Here is a 21,400-nt window from a genome sequence, read left to right on the forward strand (position 1 = left end):
TCATGTGGATGACCTCACACTTTTCGTTATTTAGGGTCAACTGCCAGTTTTTGCCCCATTCAGATATCTTTTCTAGATCGTTTTGCAGTTAATTTTGATCTTCTGAAGTTAATTCAAATAGCAATAGCGAATTACAAATAACAAATGATAATCGATAAGTAAACCAATAGCAACCCCCGGAATAGCAACATGCAAAACAAACACGCTACGAACTTATCCACCGACCTGATGTAATAGGTGGCTGTCGTTGGCGTAGTAGTAACTTAAGTCGTAACTCTCCAAACGAATCAAAGAAATAGATGTTATTTTGATTTTTCTTAACATGTGCCACCTAAAAAGTCCCACAACCCCCCTCAACATTAAATTGACAATTCCATATTCTTTCATTTCCCACAGAGTTCTAGGCAATGTATTGCACATAAACTCTCCACAAAATCCTGCAGTGTGTAATTCCTTGACGTATTTAATCAGATCTGTATTCAGAAGAGGTCTGTGTGGAAAGATAGCTAAGAGCTTTTTCTATTTACGAACAATCCTTGTCCATGTTGGTATGCTTTTAAATATAGTCCTTTCCCGAGAGCTACAACTGTTAGCACTCAATTATGTCTTTAGCAGTTGTCAAGCTGTTTTTGCATGCTTTTGGCGTTTTTTATTGTGTGGGTCATTGGTGAGGCTCCCCCCGCAAGGAAATCTATAGCTGAAAGACCTGCTAACGCTGGTGTTAAGAATTGGAGAAATCCTCCTGATGTTGCAGGTATTATCTGTTTTGATTTTCGTTTGGCATATTTCTTTGGCGTTATTGGCTAAAATTTGCTCCCCATTCCACTTCGCACCAATCATTTCTGTAAGCTTTATTCCTGGCCTGCAATAGTTGTATGTTGGATTATGTAGTTCAACTGCTACGAGTAGTTTGTCGAAAAAATTTCCACGTCATTTAACTCATGCCAAACAATTGCGCCGTTTACTGTTTTACGTGCCTTGTGAGGGGGCACGGTAGTTAGCACACGGTATTCACATTCAGAAGGACAGTAGTTCAAATCCAGCTCCAGCCGTCCAGATGTGGGTTTTCCGTTACTTCCCTAATTCACTCCAGGTTCCTTTGGAAGGGCACAGCCCCTTTCCTCCCCCGTCCTACGTTGTTATTGATAGGACATTAGACCATAATCTTCCTGCCTTCCTTGTAACATTCTCGACATCAATTCAGCTAGTACGTAATGATGGAAACCCAAGGCATTTAGCCAATACCATCTTCCTTGACGCCTAATGATGCGCTCTACAAGAAACACCTCTGGTTCACTAGCTTTCAGTAGTTCATTTGTGTAGAAACTGCGTACTATTTCACGTCCTTTGCTGTCTTTCAAGATGTACACTTGTTCATTGCGTCTTGCAAACCGCACATATCTCCGGTGACCAGTTTGGCAAATTTGATTACTTGAATGCAATCTCGTATTTTAAAGTACGAGATACTAATGAAACCGCCAACATTAATTTTCTGTTTGTGTGGAACTATCATTTTAATATGGTTATATACCGGATTTAGGCGTTATGGTAACAGAGAATCCGTAAGACAAAGGCGCAGATTCTTGCATAATCAAAGTGGATCTCACCTACACAGACCTGAAACAGGGGAATGTGGATTACTGCGCTCACTGGACTTGCCCACTTATTCGCCGAAGGCCAACGTCTCTGTTACAGGAACTCTTGGTTACTTACTTGTCAGTCTGCTTTGCCTAAGTCACGTGTGGCCTTTTATTTACTTTCCAATGGGCTTTTGCTGAAAAACAATACAGCCTGATACAAGTGCAAATAAATATTCGCGTTACAATATTACATGAGCATTCATATTTAAAAACCGACATATGCAACTCATTTTATGTATGTAAGTTGTAAAAGAACATATAAAAACTAGAGACAGGTAACACATTATTAAAATGGTAGGGAACATAAGCGCTTGTCATATTTGAACGCAGTCGTCACTGATCTAAATCTAAAAGTAAAATACAGGGTGCGTCAAAAAAATGTATACACACTTTGAACTGCCGTAGACAATTTATTTCCCGTTCTACAAGGTTAAATATCTGTGGGAAAGTAATGTTATGTTTCTTCAACAGGTGGCAGCAGTGGCAAGGAAGTAACTGCAACATGATGGACGTGCGTTGGAGCTTTGAAGCGCGGACGCAGATAATTAAGTGGTACTGGAAATTTGAGAATGTAGCTGCGGTTCGAAGACAGTGGAGAAGTGAGTATGGTACAGAACCACCTTCAAGGTTAAAAATTACACGTCTACGAGGCAAATTCGAAATTCATGGAACAGTGTATGATGTGCATAAAGGTCGATCAGGGCGATCTCGTACAGCTACAACTGATGAATCCACAACTGCGGTCTTGGAACTCTTTCAGCGTTCGCCTCAAAAATCTTCAAGGCAAGCAGCACGTGAGAGTAATGTAAGTGCTAGTAGTGTGCACATCCCAACGCTGGTGCAACAGCTAAGTGACGACGATCCAGATCGAAGGTTAGAATTTTGTGAATGGGTTCAGGAGATGGTGAGACGTGAACCGGGATTTATGGTTGGCATAATTTGGTCGGATGAAGCTCAATTCAAACTCAATGGAACTGTCAGTAGGCACAATTGTGTGTACTGGGCTGAAGATAATCCTCACATTACAGTTGAAAAGGCTGTGAATTTCCCTGGTGTAAATGTGTGGTATGGTTTGTCTGCAAGGGGACTCATAGGGCCTTTCTGCTTTGAAGGTACTGTTACTGGAGAAACGTACCTAACAATGCTTGCTGAATCCATATTCCCTACCATTCGTGCATTATGCGGTAATAATGATTTTTATTTGCAACAAGATGGCGCCACGCCGCACTATCATAGGGACGTACGGGCATACCTGGATCACAATGTGCCAGGCCAGTGGATAGGACGCAGGGACCAATCGAGTTTCCTGCACGCTCTCCAGACCTCACGCCGCTGGATTTCTTCTTATGGGGCACAGTAAAAGATGAGGTGTGCAAACGTAAACCATGTAACCTGGACAAACTCAGGAATGAGATTCAGGTGGTGTGCGCAGAAATCTAATTGGACACTTTGGTACGATGTACGGAATCAGTGGTGACTCATACTCAGAAATGTATTGATGCTGAAGGCCACCAATTTGAACATTAATCACATTTGCAAAGTACATTTATTTTTCCAATTGGACTTTAAGCTTTCCATTTCGAGAAATTTAACATTGTAGAACGAGAAATAGATTTTCTATGACGCTTCAAAGTGTGTATACATTTTTTGACGCACCCTGTATATACATGACTGAATTTACGATGTACGGTATTAGATGCGTCAGAGATTTATGCCGGCTTCTTGTTACTGGACTATTACATAATTCATTTCGATATTGTTCGGACCCATTTGGGTTTGGTGCTTGTTAGCATAGCAACCTCCATTTTTACTGGGATTCCTTATGGTTTATTGCGATCCAGGGCGTGTTTATTACATCCCTGTACAACGTGGTTCAAATCCGCATCACCCTCTGTTGATTTCATCTGAGATAGTCTACCACTGCGTTTCTGTATAGGTGCACAGGATAACGCGTTGATTATTACCATTACAGAAAAATTAACGGAAATTGTTGTCTTCAGCTTTCTGCAAAATGTACGAGGTGCATTCAAGTTCTAAGGTCTCCGATTTTTTTCCTCCGGACTGGAAAGAGATAGAAACATGCGCGTTGTTTTAAAATAAGGCCGCGTTCATTGTCAATACGTCCCAGAGATGGCAGCACCGTACGGCAGATGGAATTTTACCGCCAGCGGCGAGAATGAGAACTCTTCTAAATACTTAAAATGGCGACGTTTTCCTTACTTGAACAGCGTGCAATCATTCGATTTCTGAATTTTGTGGTGTGAAACCAATTGAAACTCATCGACAGTTGAAGGAGACATGTGGTGATGGAGTTATGGATGTGTCGAAAGTGCGTTTGTGGATGTGACAGTTTAATGAAGGCAGAACATCGTGTGACAACAAACCGAAACAACCTCGGGCTCGCACAAGCCGGTCTGACGATATGATCGAGAAAGTGGAGAGAATTGTTTTGGGGGATCGCCGAATGACTGTTGAACAGATCGCCTCCAGAGTTGGCATTTCTGTGGGTTCTGTGTATACAATCCTGCATGACGACCTGAAAATGCGAAAAGTGTCATCCAGGTGGGTGCCACGAATGCTGACGGACGACCACATGGCTGCCCGTGTAGCATGTTGCCAAGCAATGTTGACGCGCAACAACAGCATAAATGGGATTTTCTTTTCGTCGGTTGTGACGATGGATGAGACGTGGATGCCATTTTTCAATCCAGAAACAAAGCGCCAGTCAGCTCAATGGAAGCACACAGATTCACCGCCACCAAAAAAATTTCGGGTAACCGCCAGTGCTGAAAAAATGATGGTGTCCATGTTCTGGGACAGCGAGGGCGTAATCCTTACCCATTGCGTTCGAAAGGGCACTACGGTAACAGGTGCATCCTACGAAAATATTTTGAAGAACAAATTCCTTCCTGCACTGCAACAAAAACGTCCGGGAAGGGCTGCGCGTGTGCTGTTTCACCAAGACAACGCACCCACACATCGAGCTAACGTTACGCAACAGTTTTTTCGTGATTACAACTTTGAAGTGATTCCTCAGGCTCCCTACTCACCTGACCTGGCTCCTAGTGACTTTTAGCTTTTTCCAACAATGAAAGACACTCTCCGTGGCCGCACATTCACCAGCCGTGCTGCTATTGCCTCAGCGATTTTCCAGTGGTCAAAACGGACTCCTAAAGAAGCCTTCGCCGCTGCCATGGAATCATGGCGTCAGCGTCGTGAAAAATGTGTACGTCTGCAGCGCGATTACGTCGAGAAGTAACGCCAGTTTCATCGGTTTTGGGTGAGTAGTTAATTAGAAAAAAAATCGGAGGCCTTAGAACTTGAATGCACCTCGTAAGGGGCAGTCAAATGAAAATGCGGTAGATGGAAAAAAAGTACGTAACCTGTTTATTATTTCAATAGTACTCGCCAAAACAGTTAAAACATTTATCCCATTTCGAGACAAGATGGTCAATGCCCCCACAGAAAATGTTTGCGGCTGTCTACGGAACCATAATATTCTGGAGGGAGATCGCGACTGCATGAAAGATGTGTAAGGACTTGCCAACCAAACTTCTGCAGCACAGTGGAAGCAACCTTGGCAACAAGTGGGCGGGCATTACCTGCAACAGAATGGTGCCGTCTGTCAACATTCCTAGTCGTTTGGACTAGATGGCGTGCATTAAATTTCGCAAAGTATCCACGAACCTCTGTGCGATAATTGTGACGCTGTGTCCCACAAAGTCAATGAGCAGAGCCGGCCGCTGCATTAAGAGAAAAAGGTCATCATGACTTTCCCGGAGCTGGTGTGCCTATTGTTTCGATTACGTTGCAGAAGTTTCGCTGGGAAGCCGTTACACTTCTCCAGACAGTCTCGATCACTCCCCATACTCCAAGTGTGCCTCCGCCGTCGTATCTTAATGTAGATGTAACCGAGGCCGTGTTCCTATTATAAGCCATGAGCCCTGAAGAAAGATATTCGTGGCCGTCGATTTGCTTCGAACGGGAGGTGCACTCTAGGATATTTCATATTTCCATAGCCAACAGCAAATATTTTTTATGAAGGCATTGACCGCCTTTTCTCACAGTGGGATAAATTGTTTACAGTTATGGTGATTACTGTTGAAAAATAGTTTACTTACTTTTTCCGTCTTTCGCATTTTCATTTGGCTGCTTCTTTTAGCTTCTCCTTAATTACATTTCGTGAGCAAACTGACCTGCCCTCTGTAGAAAACGCATCTCATTTCTAAGTAATGTTTGAAAATAGCTGTCGAAGACCATGAATTCCAAAATGTGTTGCAGGAGTGCTGTGTTTGATTCTAACATCGGAAAATACGTAAGTGGTTGGTGCTCCACGTTACATAAGAATCTTTCACACATCCAGTACTCTGCTTGGTATAGTAAAAGGAGGCAGATAAGATGGAAGGAAAAGTCCTTATGTGTACAAAATTGAGTTCGTGATTATCATATCGCTGATGAAAAACGAAAGCTGTCACATAACTGAAGTTGTCTCGAGTACATCAGTACTTTAATAGGCATGGTCTTGCAACACATACCAAATCCTTTCCTTTCTGCAAACTGAGGACTGGTTTTGTACGACTACTTAGAGCGCCTCATCCACTGAAGAGCCAAAGAAACTGGTAGACCTGCCTAATATCGTGTAGGGCCCCGCGAGCACGCAGAACTGCTGCGACACGATATGGTACGGACTCGCCTAATGTCTGAAGTAGTGCTGGAAGGAATTGACACGATGACTCCTGCAGGACTGTCCATATATCCATAAGAGTACGAGGAGGTGGAGATCTCTTCTGAACAGCACGTTACAAGGCATCCCAGATATGCTCAATAATGTTCATGTCTGGGGAGTTTGGTGGCCAGCGGAAGTGTTTAAACTCAGAAGAGTGTTTCTGGAGTCACTTTCTAGCAATTCTGGACGTGTGGGGTATCGCATTGTCCTGCTGAAATTGCCCAAGTTTGTCGGAGTGCACAATGCACATGAATGGATGCAGGTGATCAGACAGGATGCTTACGTACGTGTCAGCTGTCAGGGTCGTACCTTCACGTATCAAGGGTCTCATATCACTCTAACTGCACACGCCCCACACCATTACAGAATCTCTAACGTCTTGATCAGTCCATGGATTCATGAGGTTGTCTCCATACCCGTACACGTCCGACTAGGTAACATGTTTTCAGTCACCAACAGTCTAATGTCGGTGTTGACGGGCCCAGGCGAGGCGTAAAGTTTTGTGTCGTACAGTCATCAAGGATACATGAGCAGGCCTTCGGGGATGTTTCGTTGAGTGGTGCGCACTCTGACACTTGTTGATGCTCTAGCATTGAAACCTGCAGCAATTTGCAGAAGGGTTGCACTTCTGTCACGTTGACTGATTCTCTTCAATCGTCGTTGGTCCCGTTCATGCAGGATGTTTTCCGGCTGCAGCGATGTCGGAGATTTGATGTTTTACCGGATTCCTGATACTCAGGATACACTCGTGAAATGGTCATACGGGAAAATTCCCACTTCATCGCTACCTCGGAGATGCTGTGCCCCATCGCCCGTGCGCCGATTATAACACCACGTTCAAACTCACTTAAATCTTGATAACCTGCCATTGTAGCAGCAGTAACAGATCTAACAACAACGCCAACACTCGCTGCAGTCTGGAACCGCAAGACCGCTACGGTCGCAGGTTCGAATCCTGCCTCGGGCATGGATGTTTGTGATGTCCTTAGGTTAGTTAGGTTTAACTAGTTTTAAGTTCTAGGGGACTAATGACCTCAGAAGTTGAGTCCCACAGTGCTCAGAGCCATTTGAACCATTTTTTGAACGCCAACACTTGTTGTCTTATATAGGCGTTGACGACCGCAACGCCGTATTATGCCTGTTTAAGTATTTATTTGAATACACATGCCTATACCAGTTATTTGGCTCTTCAGTGCAGTTTGAGTAAATCATAATGCAGTTAGGAATTTTTCACATCCGTCCATCACCCTTTCATTCGAAAATCAAGTGAAGTGCCAGGAAAAAAATTAAACGGGAGACTGGTCGTGAATCGAGCCTCTACTCTTCATAATTGCAATCTGCTGACCCACCAGAGGCATAACTTCCAGGTAGTCTACACATATCTTAAAACAGAGATGTCGTTACGGGCCGTTAGTATGCTACCGTAGTTAAATCTAATTTTTTTTTCTTTGAATGTTAAGTGCGTGGAGAGACACAGTGTACTGATGACTTTTCTTATTGGCCGTATCCTTTTCTCGATGTTCTCATATAAGTGATATTTCACAGTGGATCCATCACAATGTATTTCTACCACCACCTGCCACTTCGCCTCTTAATCTCGATATAACCGAGGCTGTGTTGATTTTATAAGATATAATTTCTGTTGTATTAGACTCTTAGTACAGACATAGTACGCCCCCGGTAGCTCAGTTGTCAGCGCGACAGAATGTCAACCCTAAAGGACCGGGATCGATTCCTGGCTCGGTCGGAGATTTTCTGCGCTCAGGGACTGGCTGTTTGCACCCGGCGACGGCCTACCCGACGGGAGGCCCTATCACACGACATTTACATTTAGTACAGACGTATCTTTTTGAAAGCGCCGCAGACAGAATAATAGGTACATTACAGTTGAAAGTACCGAAGTTGATCTGATAAAGCTGTTACTAATTTTGCGTTAGCAGTATGACGATCTTCTTTTAAAAAAAACGTGCTCTGGTGTGCAGCAGTGCATTTTTTAAAAAAAGTTTGAATCGTACCCTGAATTTTACATCAGTATTTCAGTGAAACGATTTGGTCGCTATGGTGCTGTAGTTACAAGATTCATTCTGCAAAAGACGCTGCACAGATCCTGTTGTTGCCCGTATGACAGTATTTAAGTTAAGAGAAAAAAATCACACATTGGGGACACTCTTTTGTTGCTCTTTAATTACACATTTTGGTGTACTTAAGCAAACACAGACATAGCGTAGATGAAAAAAGGTAATGACAGTGGCGAAAAATGGATGGCTCGCTTTCATCTACACACATCGAAAAAAAGTTTAGCATCACCTCGGTTCCGAGAGTTCCGGAACCTGTACAGAAAATTGCAATAGAGATCAACATAATCATCATTTACGCCCTTTTTATTGCTCATGAAAACAACACACTGGTTCTTGTATCGCCATACAGCGAGACCTTCAGAGTTGCTGGTCCAGGTTGCTGTACACACCGGTACCTCTAATGCCCAGCAGCACGTCCTCTTGCATTGATGCATGCCTGTATTCGTCGTGGCATACTATCCACAAGTTCGTCAAGGTACTGTTAGTCCAGATTGTCCCATGCCTCAACGGCGATTCGGCGCAGATCCCTCAGAGTGGTTGGTGGGTCATGTCATCCATAAACAGCCAAATGGTTCAAATGACTCTAAGCACTCTGGGGCTTAACATCTGAGGTCATCAGTCTCCTAGACCACAGCTAACTAACCTAAGGACATCGCACACATCCATGCCCGAGGCAGGATTCGAACCTGAGACTGTAGCAGCAGCGCGGTTCTGGACTGAGCGCCTAGAACCGCTCGGCCACAATGGCCGGCTCATAAACAGCCATTTTCAATACATCCCAGGCATGTTTGATAGGGTTCATGTCTGGAGAACATGCTGGCCACTCTAGTTGAGCGATGTCGCTATCCTGAAGGAAGTCATTCACAAGATGTGCACAATGGGGGTGCGAATTGTCGTCCATGACCACGATTGCCTCGCCAACATGCTGCTGATATGGTTGCACTAGAGGTCGGAGGATGGCATTCACGTATCGTACAGCCGTCACGGTGCCTTCCATGACCACCAGCGGCGTACGTCGGCCCCACATAATGACACCACAAAAAAGCAGGGAACCTCCACCTTGCTGCACACGCTGAACAGTGTGTCTAAGGCTTTTAGCCTGAGCGGGCTGCCTTCAAACATGTCTCCGACGATTGTCTGGTTGAAGGCACTCCATATGTGACACTCATCGCTGAAGAGAACGTGATACCAGACCTGAGCAGTCCGTTCGGCATGTTGTAGGGCCCATCTGTACCGCACTGCATGGTGTCGTGGTGGCAAAGATGGACCTCACCATGGACGTGGGGAGTGAAGTTGCGCATCATGCAGCCTGTTGGATACAGTTTGAGTCGTAATACGACGTCCTGTGGCTGCTCGAAAAGCATTATTCAACATGGTGTCGTTGCTGTCAGGGTTCCTCCGAGCCATAAACCGTAGGTAACGGTCATCCTCTGCAATAATAGCCCTTGGGCGGCCTAAGCGAGGCATATCATCGACAGTTCTTGTGTCTCTGTATCTCCTCCATGTCCGAACAACATAGCTTTGCACGCCTGGACACTTCCGTTGTCGAGAGTCCTTCCTGGCACAAAGTAACAATGCAGACGCGATCGAACCGCGGTATATGACCGTCTAGGCTTTGTGAACTACAGACAACACGAGCCGTGTATCTCTTTCAAGGTGGAATGACTGGAACTGATCGGCTGTCGGACCCCCTCCGTCTAATAGGCGCTGCTCATGCGTGGTTGTTTACGTCTCTGAACAGTCAAAGGGACTGTGATGCAAAACTTTTTTTGATTGCTATAGTCGATAGCTGACGTTTTATCTTCGCAAATTAATAAAGACTGTTTTTTATGTGTTTTCCTCACATTAGTTACTATTGTCCTTTCCAACAGCAAAACTATAAACCCTAAGGCGCGATGCACATTACTGGTTGAAATACATGAAAGCATAAAGTAAGTTCCTTATTTTGGTCACAAAATGAAAAACTAGTGATTCTCGCATCGAAAAGTTTCTTGAAGCAAGTGTAAAATTGCAAAAGCTAAACGTTTCACTACTAAAGTCTGCTGCTTGCTTTACAGTTACCAGATCTCTCGTCAGCAGACCACAGTCCTTTAAATGTTTCAATCAGTTTGTTCAGCAACGAAACAGATCTGAAAACACATCTGAATGTTTATTTAGATCAAATATGGAACTTTCGGAAAAAATTACTGTATTGCTTTAACATCTGAGTAGGACGTGCAAGAAGTGTTGTCAGTGTTGATATCGGTTTTACTGTTTCGGCAACAAATTACATTTTTATGTGTAACCACTCAGTAGTTCCGACGGGAAGTACGGGAACGATAAGAGTTACTATTTTAAATATCAGGTAGATTTTGATGTGTCGATACCTCGGCAGCTGTACAGCGGGCAACTGTGCTGCCTTGAACGTGGAGGTCACAGTCGGTTGTCCTTAGAGTGGTTGACGGAAGGTTCCTCAGAATTAACATTTTCCCTGGATTTACCAGATATTCCAGTTGCGAATCACTTCCATACCACTGCAGCCTTCGGGTTACAATCTACTCCTCAGCTGCTTTCGTAACGGAGACAGCCAGCAGTGATGTAGTGAATAAAATAGCACTTGATTTACTGCTGCACATCTCTGAGATCTTTTGTTTCGTTCCACAGCGAGGCAGAGAGCTGAATACCCGCCTTCGTGTACGAGGACAATAACGCACGCAAGTGCGGTGTTGTGCCCGACCCAAAACTATCGAGTTTGAATTCTGGTGTTGGAAGAGGTGTTCGTCAGTAGTATTAGGGCGCGAGATATGGTCTACAGTTACTGATCGATCGCGACTAGAGTTGCGTTGTACCAAAACTGCTGTTCGACTATATAAATAACGGAGTGAATGATTAGATTACCAGTAGTATTGGTAGAATTAGTGGGTAGAGAAACATAAATGAATGTGTAAGACATAAAACTGGAGCCGATGACATCTCTTTTTTGTTGTTGTTTGGTTGTTTGTTTTACACATAATTAGAATTGTATATCATTAAATGAAAGTCCATTGTGTAGTTCTTGTCCTTACAGAAAATAAGTTGCATTTTATGAGTAATAAAAAATAGTTAATTGCGTAACTTCTGCTTTTTTATGTAATGAATGCAATTAATTTTGAGGCAAGTACAGTTTACATCCACAAATATAAAAAAATATATAATTATTGTTATTTTATACTCAACAGAACGTTCTTCATCATGATAAAAGGCAAAAGTTTGCCGGCCGCTGCGACCGAGCATTTCTAGGCGCTTCAGTCCGGAACCGCGCTGCTGCTGCGGTCGCAGGTTCGAACCCTGCCTCGGGCATGGATGTGTGTGATGTTCTTAGGTTAGTTAGGTTTAAGTAGTTCTAAGTCTAGGGGACTGATGACCTCAGATGTTAAGTCCCATAGTGCTTAGAGCCATTTAAAAGGCGAAAGTTTCCCGTTGTTACTGATAAATACGAAAGTTGTTTATGAATAACAGAAACGTGTTTTATGTAAGTTTAAAGAAGTATTAAAGCGATGTTTGATATATTTTTGTTTTGTGATTTTTTTTATTTTACCCTTCTGTTGAGGAAATTGCGTTTTCTAGTGCTGTATGATAAACCTGTAATGTTTTCTTTATATATGCCACAAAATCCCTCTGTTTCACGTTACAAGTCAACAATTTTCTAATAAGACCTGAATTAAAAATTGAAAATTTCTGTTTTGCAATCAGTACGGTTTATTATTAAGTAACAGACAAGAGGATAACTACGAAGAACAAAAGTGTTCCACACGGTATCTAGCCCTATATATATATATATATATATACTCCTGGAAATTGAAATAAGAACACCGTGAATTCATTGTCCCAGGAAGGGGAAACTTTATTGACACATTCCTGGGGTCAGATACATCACATGATCATACTGACAGAACCACAGGCACATAGACACACGCAACAGAGCATGCACAATGTCGGCACTAGTACAGTGTATATCCACCTTTCGCAGCAATGCAGGCTGCTATTCTCCCATGGAGACGATCGTAGAGATGCTGGATGTAGTCCTGTGGAACGGCTTGCCATGGCATTTCCACCTGGCGCCTCAGTTGGACCAGCGTTCGTGCTGGACGTGCAGACCGCGTGAGACGACGCTTCATCCAGTCCCAAACATGCTCAATGGGGGACAGATCCGGAGATTTTGCTGGCCAGGGTAGTTGACTTACACCTTCTAGAGCACGTTGGGTGGCACGGGATACATGCGGACGTGCATTGTCCTGTTGGAACAGCAAGTTCCCTTGCCGGTCTAGGAATGGTAGAACGATGGGTTCGATGACGGTTTGGATGTACCGTGCACTATTCAGTGCCCCCTCGACGATCACCAGTGGTGTACGGCCAGTGTAGGAGATCGCTCCCCACACCATGATGCCGGGTGTTGGCCCTGTGTGCCTCGGTCGTATGCAGTCCTGATTGTGGCGCTCACCTGCACGGCGCCAAACACGCATACGACCATCATTGGCACCAAGGCAGAAGCGACTCTCATCGCTGAAGACGACACGTCTCCATTCGTCCCTCCATTCACGCCTGTCGCGACACCACTGGAGGCGGGCTGCACGATGTTGGGGCGTGAGCGGAAGACGGCCTAACGGTGTGCGGGACCGTAGCCCAGCTTCATGGAGACGGTTGCGAATGGTCCTCGCCGATACCCCAGGAGCAACAGTGTCCCTAATTTGCTGGGAAGTGGCGGTGCGGTCCCCTACGGCACTGCGTAGGATCCTACGGTCTTGGCGTGCATCCGTGCGTCGCTGCGGTCCGGTCCCAGGTCGACGGGCACGTGCACCTTCCGCCGACCACTGGCGACAACATCGGTGTACTGTGGAGACCTCACGCCCCACGTGTTGAGCAATTCGGCGGTACGTCCACCCGGCCTCCCGCATGCCCACTATACGCCCTCGCTCAAAGTCCGTCAACTGCACATACGGTTCACGTCCACGCTGTCGCGGCATGCTACCAGTGTTAAAGACTGCGATGGAGCTCCGTATGCCACGGCAAACTGGCTGACTGACGGCGGCGGTGCACAAATGCTGCGCAGCTAGCGCCATTCGACGGCCAACACCGCGGTTCCTGGTGTGTCCGCTGTGCCGTGCGTGTGATCATTGCTTGTACAGCCCTCTCGCAGTGTCCGGAGCAAGTATGGTGGGTCTGACACACCGGTGTCAATGTGTTCTTTTTTCCATTTCCAGGAGTGTATATATGCAGGGTGAGTCACCTAACATTACCGCTGGATATATTTCGTAAACCACATCAGATACTGACGAATCGATTCCACAGACCGAACGTGAGGCGAGGGGCTAGTGTAATTGGTTAATACAAACCATAAAAAAATGCACGGAAGTATGTTTTTTAACACAAACCTACGTTTTTTTAAATGGAACCCCGTTAGTTTTGTTAGCACATCTGAACATATAAACAAATACGTAATCAGTGCCGTTTGTTGCATTGTAAAATGTTAATTACATCCGGAGATATTGTAACCTTAAGTTGACGCTTGAGTACCACTCCTCCGCTGTTCGATCGTGTGTATCGGAGAGCACCGAATTACATAGGGATCCAAAGAGAACGGTGATGGACCTTAGGTACAGAAGAGACTGGAACAGCACATTGCGTCCACGTGCTAACACCTTTTTATTGGTCTTTTTCACTGACGCACATGTACATTACCATGAGGGGTGAGGTACACGTACACACGTGGTTTCCGTTTTCAATTACGGAGTGGAATAGAGTGTGTCCCGACATGTCAGGCCAATAGATGTTCAATGTGGTGGCCATCATTTGCTGCACACAATTGCAATCTCTGGCGTAATGAATGTCGTACACGCCGCAGTACATCTGGTGTAATGTCGCCGCAGGCTGCCACAATACGTTGTTTCATATCCTCTGGGGTTGTAGGCACATCACGGTACACATTCTCCTTTAACGTACCCCACAGAAAGAAGTCCAGAGGTGTAAGATTAGGAGAACGGGCTGGCCAATTTATGCGTCCTCCACGTCCTATGAAACGCCCGTCGAACATCCTGTCAAGGGTCAGCCTAGTGTTAATTGCGGAATGTGCAGGTGCACCATCATGCTGATACCACATACGTCGACGCGTTTCCAGTGGGACATTTTCGAGCAACGTTAGGAGATGATTCTGTAGAAACGCGATGTATGTTGCAGCTGTTTGGGCCCCTGCAATGAAGTGAGGACCAATGAGGTGGTCGTCAATGATTCCGCACCATGCATTTACAGTCCACGGTCGCTGTCGCTCTACCTGTCTGAGCCAGCGAGGGTTGTCCACGGGCCAGTAATGCATGTTCCGTAGATTCACTGCCCCGTGGTTTGTGAAACCCGCTTCATCGGTAAACAGGTAGAACTGCAACGCATTCTCTGTTAATGCCCATGTAATTGCTGATGTAGCGACGCATGAAACGGGTGAAAGCGGTGACGATGCAGTATGCGCATGACACTACTTTGACGCAGTCCACCGGCTCTCGCAATGTCCCGTGTACTCATGTGTGGGTTCATGGCAACAGCAGCTAACACACCAACTGCACCTGCTTCTCCTGTGACGCGCCTGTTACGGACCCGTTTGCGTGCTACGATCATACCTCGCCGACCGTGGCCCGTGTTTGTTACAACACGCAACTGGACGTCGGAGGTTTCAAGCGTCAACTTTAGCTTACAATATCTCCGGATGTAATTAACATTTTACAATGCAACAAACGGCACTGATTACGTATTTGTTTATATGTTCAGTTGTGCTAACAAAACTAACGTGGTACCATTTAAAAAAACGTAGGTTTGTGTTAAAAAACTTACTTTCGTGCATTTTTGTATGGTTTGTATTAAACAATTACACTAGTCCCTCTCCTCACGTTCGGTCTGTGGAATCGGTTCATTAGTATTTGATGTGGTTTACGAAATATATCCAGCGGTAACGCTAGGTGACTCACCCTATATATATATATCCTCACTCAGTTTCTAGATGGTTCACCCTTCCGGGTTTTAAGGGAATCTAGTAAGACGCTGATCGCATACGTAAAGAAAGCGATCGATATGAGGTAACGCTTGGTGGGTACGGAAGTGAACAAAACTACTAGAATTACTTTAGTCTATGCTTACTTATGATAGTCTACGGTAACCTGCGATAGTTTGACAACTATAGTCACGAGTATGTGTGTTAATGTCTTCTGTTAGACCCACACCTTCATGCAGTGTCTTCGATTATTGGGATGTGAAAGAGTAGTCGATGATGCGTCCACTAAATGGGAGATTAAATTCGGCAGCTCCTTTGGTACTGTTCCAGGATAATACGCCATTTTTCGCAGTAGTTTTCTCCTTTTACTTTCATTTCCTTAGTTATCCATTAAAGCACAGTCGTGCAAACTTCAGAGCTACACATTTGACTCACTGTGACGTGAAAAAAGTGCACTATTTCAGTACTTCAATGTGCCCGACGAAGAAACACTGAACGATCACCATTCACAGTGATTACGATCCGCTTCTCATTACTTAAGAGAAGTAATAAGAAATGGCATCCTTTGAATGAATCCCAGTCTCACAATGCACTCGAAGATGTACAAGAAGAACCCAAGCTCCGCTGACAAAATGTCGGAAGTTTTTCAGTGATATCTTCTAAATATTTTGGCAAGAAAAAAGGTTCAAATGGCTCTAAGAACTATGGGACTTAATATCTGAGTCCCCTAGACTTAGAACTACTTAAACCTAACTAACCTAAGGACATCATACACATCCATGCCCCCGAGGCAGGATTCGAACCTGCGACCGTAGCAGCAGCGCCGTTCCAGACTGAAGCTCCTAGAACCGCTCGGTCACAGCGGCCGCCTATTTTGGTATAAAAAACCCATATTCTCAGGTGGCTTGTTATAGAATAACTGTGTTTCTTAGCCCCATTCATCTTTGTATTTTTGTTACACTGTAATTGTTCGCACAACTGCACAAATGTCGGCGGCATGCGCTGCGTATCTAATGGGGAAAGAATTGATTCACGGTACCTACTGTCGACAACGGTGTGCCCACTTTATCATTGCTCCCAAGATTGCATGCTGGGTTCTGTCTCTTGATTGTTTTTCCTGCCATGTTAACAGTACGTTAACAGAGATATACAGCTATACGGATAGGTTCGCTGATTAAGCGTTGCCCTCCTGTGTGTGTTCACGAAGTGCAATGGAAGTGCGGCACAGCGACGGTACGCTAAGCTGCGCACGCAGCGGTTGCAACCAAACCGCGCCGGAATACTCGGTCTGGAAGAGAATGTGTTAGACCCACACGCGACTGGCGACAATCGTGTCACCAGTAGCAGGAGTCTTCAACGACACAAGCCATACAACTCTTTCGACAGTCTTCAATAAAAACAAGAGCTTTTTTACAGCTGTAAAGATATTTTCACGGAAACAAAAGTAACTGATGTGAGCAAACTGGATAAGTTATATTATTACCCTGTAACGAGTCCTGAGACATCAGGTCCATCATACAAAAATACTCAGAAAATAACCACGTATTCTGAGACACAGACTGACAGTGAATTGTTGTCATTTATCGATATTGTACGCTAATCAGCCGACATTCATCTTTGTTATGGCCTCCATCCTCCCAGTCAGACGATGCCACTCGAAGTCTTTTTATCTTTTGTTACGGTACATTGTAAGTGTTAGACTACAAATTTATGTTCAGTACTTAGCAGATCCTATGTTTGTTTCTGCCATTTATTGGATTTTTCACCTACCACAATGAGCTGAAAATATAAAAAAATGCTGCGTTACGCCGCAGTTAAAACTGTTCGTGCCATCATAAGTGACTTAAGTTCAGTTGTCGAAAGAGGGCAAGGCATACCGTGTCCAATACAACCCTGCCTAGTAATACACTGTGAAGCTCAAACCAATTTTCATACAGCTTTGCGTTATCAGGGAAATGACAAGTGCTTCTTCGTATACAGCAGCACTGAAGCTAGACACTGACATGGTATGACATTTATAGTTGTTTTTTTCATTTTCCAATTTGTTGTATTAGGCCGTTTATGGTCTGTTACGTTTCCCCATCCTTCATTTATTTTGCAACCTCTCCTTCCTTTCTGGCTTGAAAACTTTTAAATTTATTGACAGTCCCTGTGGACCGATTCTCAGGAAGATTTTGTTCAATCTTAGTTTGTTTAATTCTAAATTTTTTGTGCACTGATTATCTGAAGTTATTTCCTCATAACTTCGTTTTGGTGCATCAGTCCTTCAACAACCTTTCGTAGCTCTTTAAAAAATTCTTTTTACAGTGTGAATATATCTTCATCGCTTCTTCTTTTAAGCCTAAGTTTTTTAACGTTTTTTACTTTTGGCAGGATATTCGTATAGGGTGTCAAGTAATCTTAAGTGCAGTATACAGTATTATAGAGGCACTGACACTTAAAATACAAGAGATATGATCAAATGAAAAAATATATGAATGGTCTATCTCACCCAAAGATGTATGGGTGAGATGGACCAGTGTACTGGGTGAGTCAAACCTCATAAAAATGGCTATACGTGAAGAGAAGAGTTAATTAAAATTACATATACACACACTTGGTTGAAGTAACATTTCTGGAACCTCTGATTGCTTAAACACTGCCCTCTGCTGCAGTCCGGTTTCATCCATGTTGTAAATGTGCCCTGGTTTCCAAAAAAGGTGTTTTCATGCATCACAGTTTCAAGAAGTTTGAAACACTCTTTTACAGTGGCTTCATTCATACCTTTAGCTCGAGCGACTGATACACCTTCTGTTCTGTCTTGTAACGATATTCTGATTACGTCTAACAAAGGAGTTAAGCCAGTTGTACCCGACTTTTTTTGACTGATTGTTGAAAGTATGTGATATATTTAGCCTTTCTGCTAATTCAAGTGCCATATACCTTACTGAATCTGTACATGGTGCGAAACCTTGCTCTTGCAGTTTCTTAATATGATCAATGAGCTTCCGTTCATTCTCAATCCCCAGCAAAGGGTGACGTCCCATATTACCCTTAGAACAGATTTTTTTAAAGTGACTTCTATTTAGCGTGGTTTTAGGTACACAGAAAGCTGTAGCTGCAGCATTGACACCCATGAAATCATCCCAGACAGCATGCATGGTCTTCATCAACCCATCATTAGTCCATTCGCCTTGCCCTCTGGACCCAGTCATTTCGTAATTAGCTGGCATTTTTTTTTAAACAGAAAAATGTCAGCTATGATAAAACGAATGTTACTCAGTCCTTTTCCAGGAAATAATTAAATTTTCGTGATCACCTAAGCTAAATTTAATTGTGGTGCACCTCTCCCACATTAAAACATGTGGTCCATCACTCCTGACTGTCTGGGAGAGATGGACCACATCGACTTCTGTCTGCTGGTAGCGAACTCCGTGGCCATTTCAGGTTAGTTTCATGGCTAAATGTTTGTTAAGCTCGCAGTAAGAAAACGGCATCAATATAGTAAAAACTAAGTCTTAATACTAAAATTTAAGTAACTACACGGTAAAACTTTTCGGATTACCTGATCAGAGAATGAAATTTTTTCTCCAGTACTAACACGAACATAACAGCGTTCGTCAATAAAAGAGCTTGCTCACAAATAGTGAGGGCTCCTCTCATTTCTGAAATACGCCAATGGTTCGTCTCTCGCAGTGGACCAACTCTCCTGGACTTACTCTAGCAACAGACAGCAACCATCTTATAAAATATTTCTGCATTTCTTTTCATGTTTTAGTTTTTATATTCTTCTTGATTCTTATAAATATCATGCTGAATATATATCTATTTTATTTTCCAAATCGTTATCTTAGTCGTAAGACAAGTCAGAACTGCTATTGTGGTCTTCATTGCAAAATCTGGTTTAACCCAGCTCTCCAAGCTAGTACATTCTGTGCAAGCCTTACCTTGTCTGCATAACTGTTGCATTGCGGTCTACATCCACTTGAACCTGCTTACTATATTCATTCCCTGGTCTCCCTCTGCAGTTTTTACCTACCTCTCCCTAGCTCATCCTTCCATTACCACACTACCAAACTAACGGTTCCTTGACCCCTCAGCTAGTGTCCTATCAAGCTATCCCTTATTTGGTCAAGTTGTGTCATAAATTTGTTTCCTCCCCAGATTCAGTACCTCTTCATCTATCTTCTCCCCTCCGATCTAACGATCGGGAACTATATTTCAAAAGTTTGTATTCTCTTCCTGTCTGAATTGTTTATCGTGCACGTTCCACTTCCGTACAAGGACAAATACCTTCAGAAAAGAATTCCTAACATTTAAATGTATATTTGGTGTTATCAAATTTCTCTTTTTCAGAAATGCCTTTTCTCTATTGCCAGTCTGCTATTTACATCCTACCTACTTCGGGCAGTGTTAATCATTATGCTGTCCAAATAGCAAAAAATATTATTAATTTTAGTGTTTCACGTCCTAATCTAATTTCCTCAGCAACGCCTTATTTATTCTTCTGTACACTTTTACTTTAGTTTTAACTTTGTTGACGTTCATTATGTAGCTAATATTCCTGGTTTCGTAACCCAGCTGATACTTCAGTCTCGTATCAGACATGACCATTATCACAGTTCCAGATATCGTCTCATAAAAGGTAGACTGTAACAGGAGTTTAATTTTCTCTAAAAAATGAGTCTCATGGTTCACTAATCCAAAACCAACCAAGAATGCCACGTGTCTAAAGTTACCCAAAAGACCCCACTGGAAGTACTGGAGTGCTTGTTTGCGACAGGACTGTACCGATGAGATGATGTGACACAAAGACTACTCAGAGATTTGGGATGACGTCTTGTATCATCTTGTTATGCGACTATAAGTAGAAAAATCTGTACTCTGAGCAAGCAGTAAAGGAAAGAAAAGAAAAATGTGGAGTCGAGTTAAAATCCATGGAGAAGAAATAAAAACTTTGAGGTTTGCTGATGACATTTTAAATCTGTCAGAGACAGTAAAGGACCTGGAAGAAAAGTTCAATGGAATGAACAGTGTCTTGAAAGGAGGATTTAAGATGAACATCAATAAAAGCAAAACGAGGATAATGGAATGTAGTCGAATTAAATCAGGTGACGCTGAGGGAATTAGGTTAGGAAATGAGACACTTAAGGTAGTAGATGAGTTTTGCACTCTGGGGAGCAAAATAACTGATGATGGTCGAAGTAGAGAGGATATAAAATGTAGACTGGCTCTGGGGAGGAAAGCGTTTCTGAAGAAGAGAAATTTGTTAAAATCGAGTATAGATTTAGGTGTCAGGAAGTCTTTTCTGAAAGTATTTGTATGAAGTGTGCCATGTATGGAAGCGAAACATGAACGATAAATAGCTTAGACAAGGAGAGAATAGAAGCTTTCGAAATATGGTGCTACAGAAGTATGCTGAATATTAGATGGGTATATCATGTAACTAATGAGGAGGGGCTGAACAGAATGGGAGAGAAGAGGACTTTTGTTCAAATGGTTCAAATGCCTCTGAGCACTATGGGACTTGACTGCTGTGGTCATCAATCCCCTAGAACTTAAAACTACTTAAACCTAACTAACTTAAGGACATCACACACATTCATGCCGGAGGCAGGATTCGAATCTACGACCGTAGCGGCCACGTGGCTGCAGACTGTAGCGCCTAGAACCGCACGGCCACTCCGGCCGGCGGGAAATTTGTGGTACAACCTGACTAAAAGGAGGGATCGGTTGGTAGGACGCGTTCTGAGGCATCAAGGTACCACCAATTTAGTATTGGAGGGAAGAGCGGAGGGTAAAAATTGTAGAGGGAGACCATGGATGAATACACTAAGCAGATTCAGAAGGATGTAGGTTGCAGTGTTTACTAGGATATGAAGAAGCTTGCACAGGATAGAGTAGTATGGAGAGCTGCATCAAACCAGTCTGGACTGAAGACCACAACAATAAGAACAAACAACAACAGTAGAAGAAGGAAAAAAAT

This window comes from Schistocerca cancellata, chromosome 3, assembly GCF_023864275.1.
Source record: "Schistocerca cancellata isolate TAMUIC-IGC-003103 chromosome 3, iqSchCanc2.1, whole genome shotgun sequence".
In the NCBI taxonomy this organism is placed as follows: Eukaryota; Metazoa; Arthropoda; class Insecta; order Orthoptera; family Acrididae; genus Schistocerca; species Schistocerca cancellata.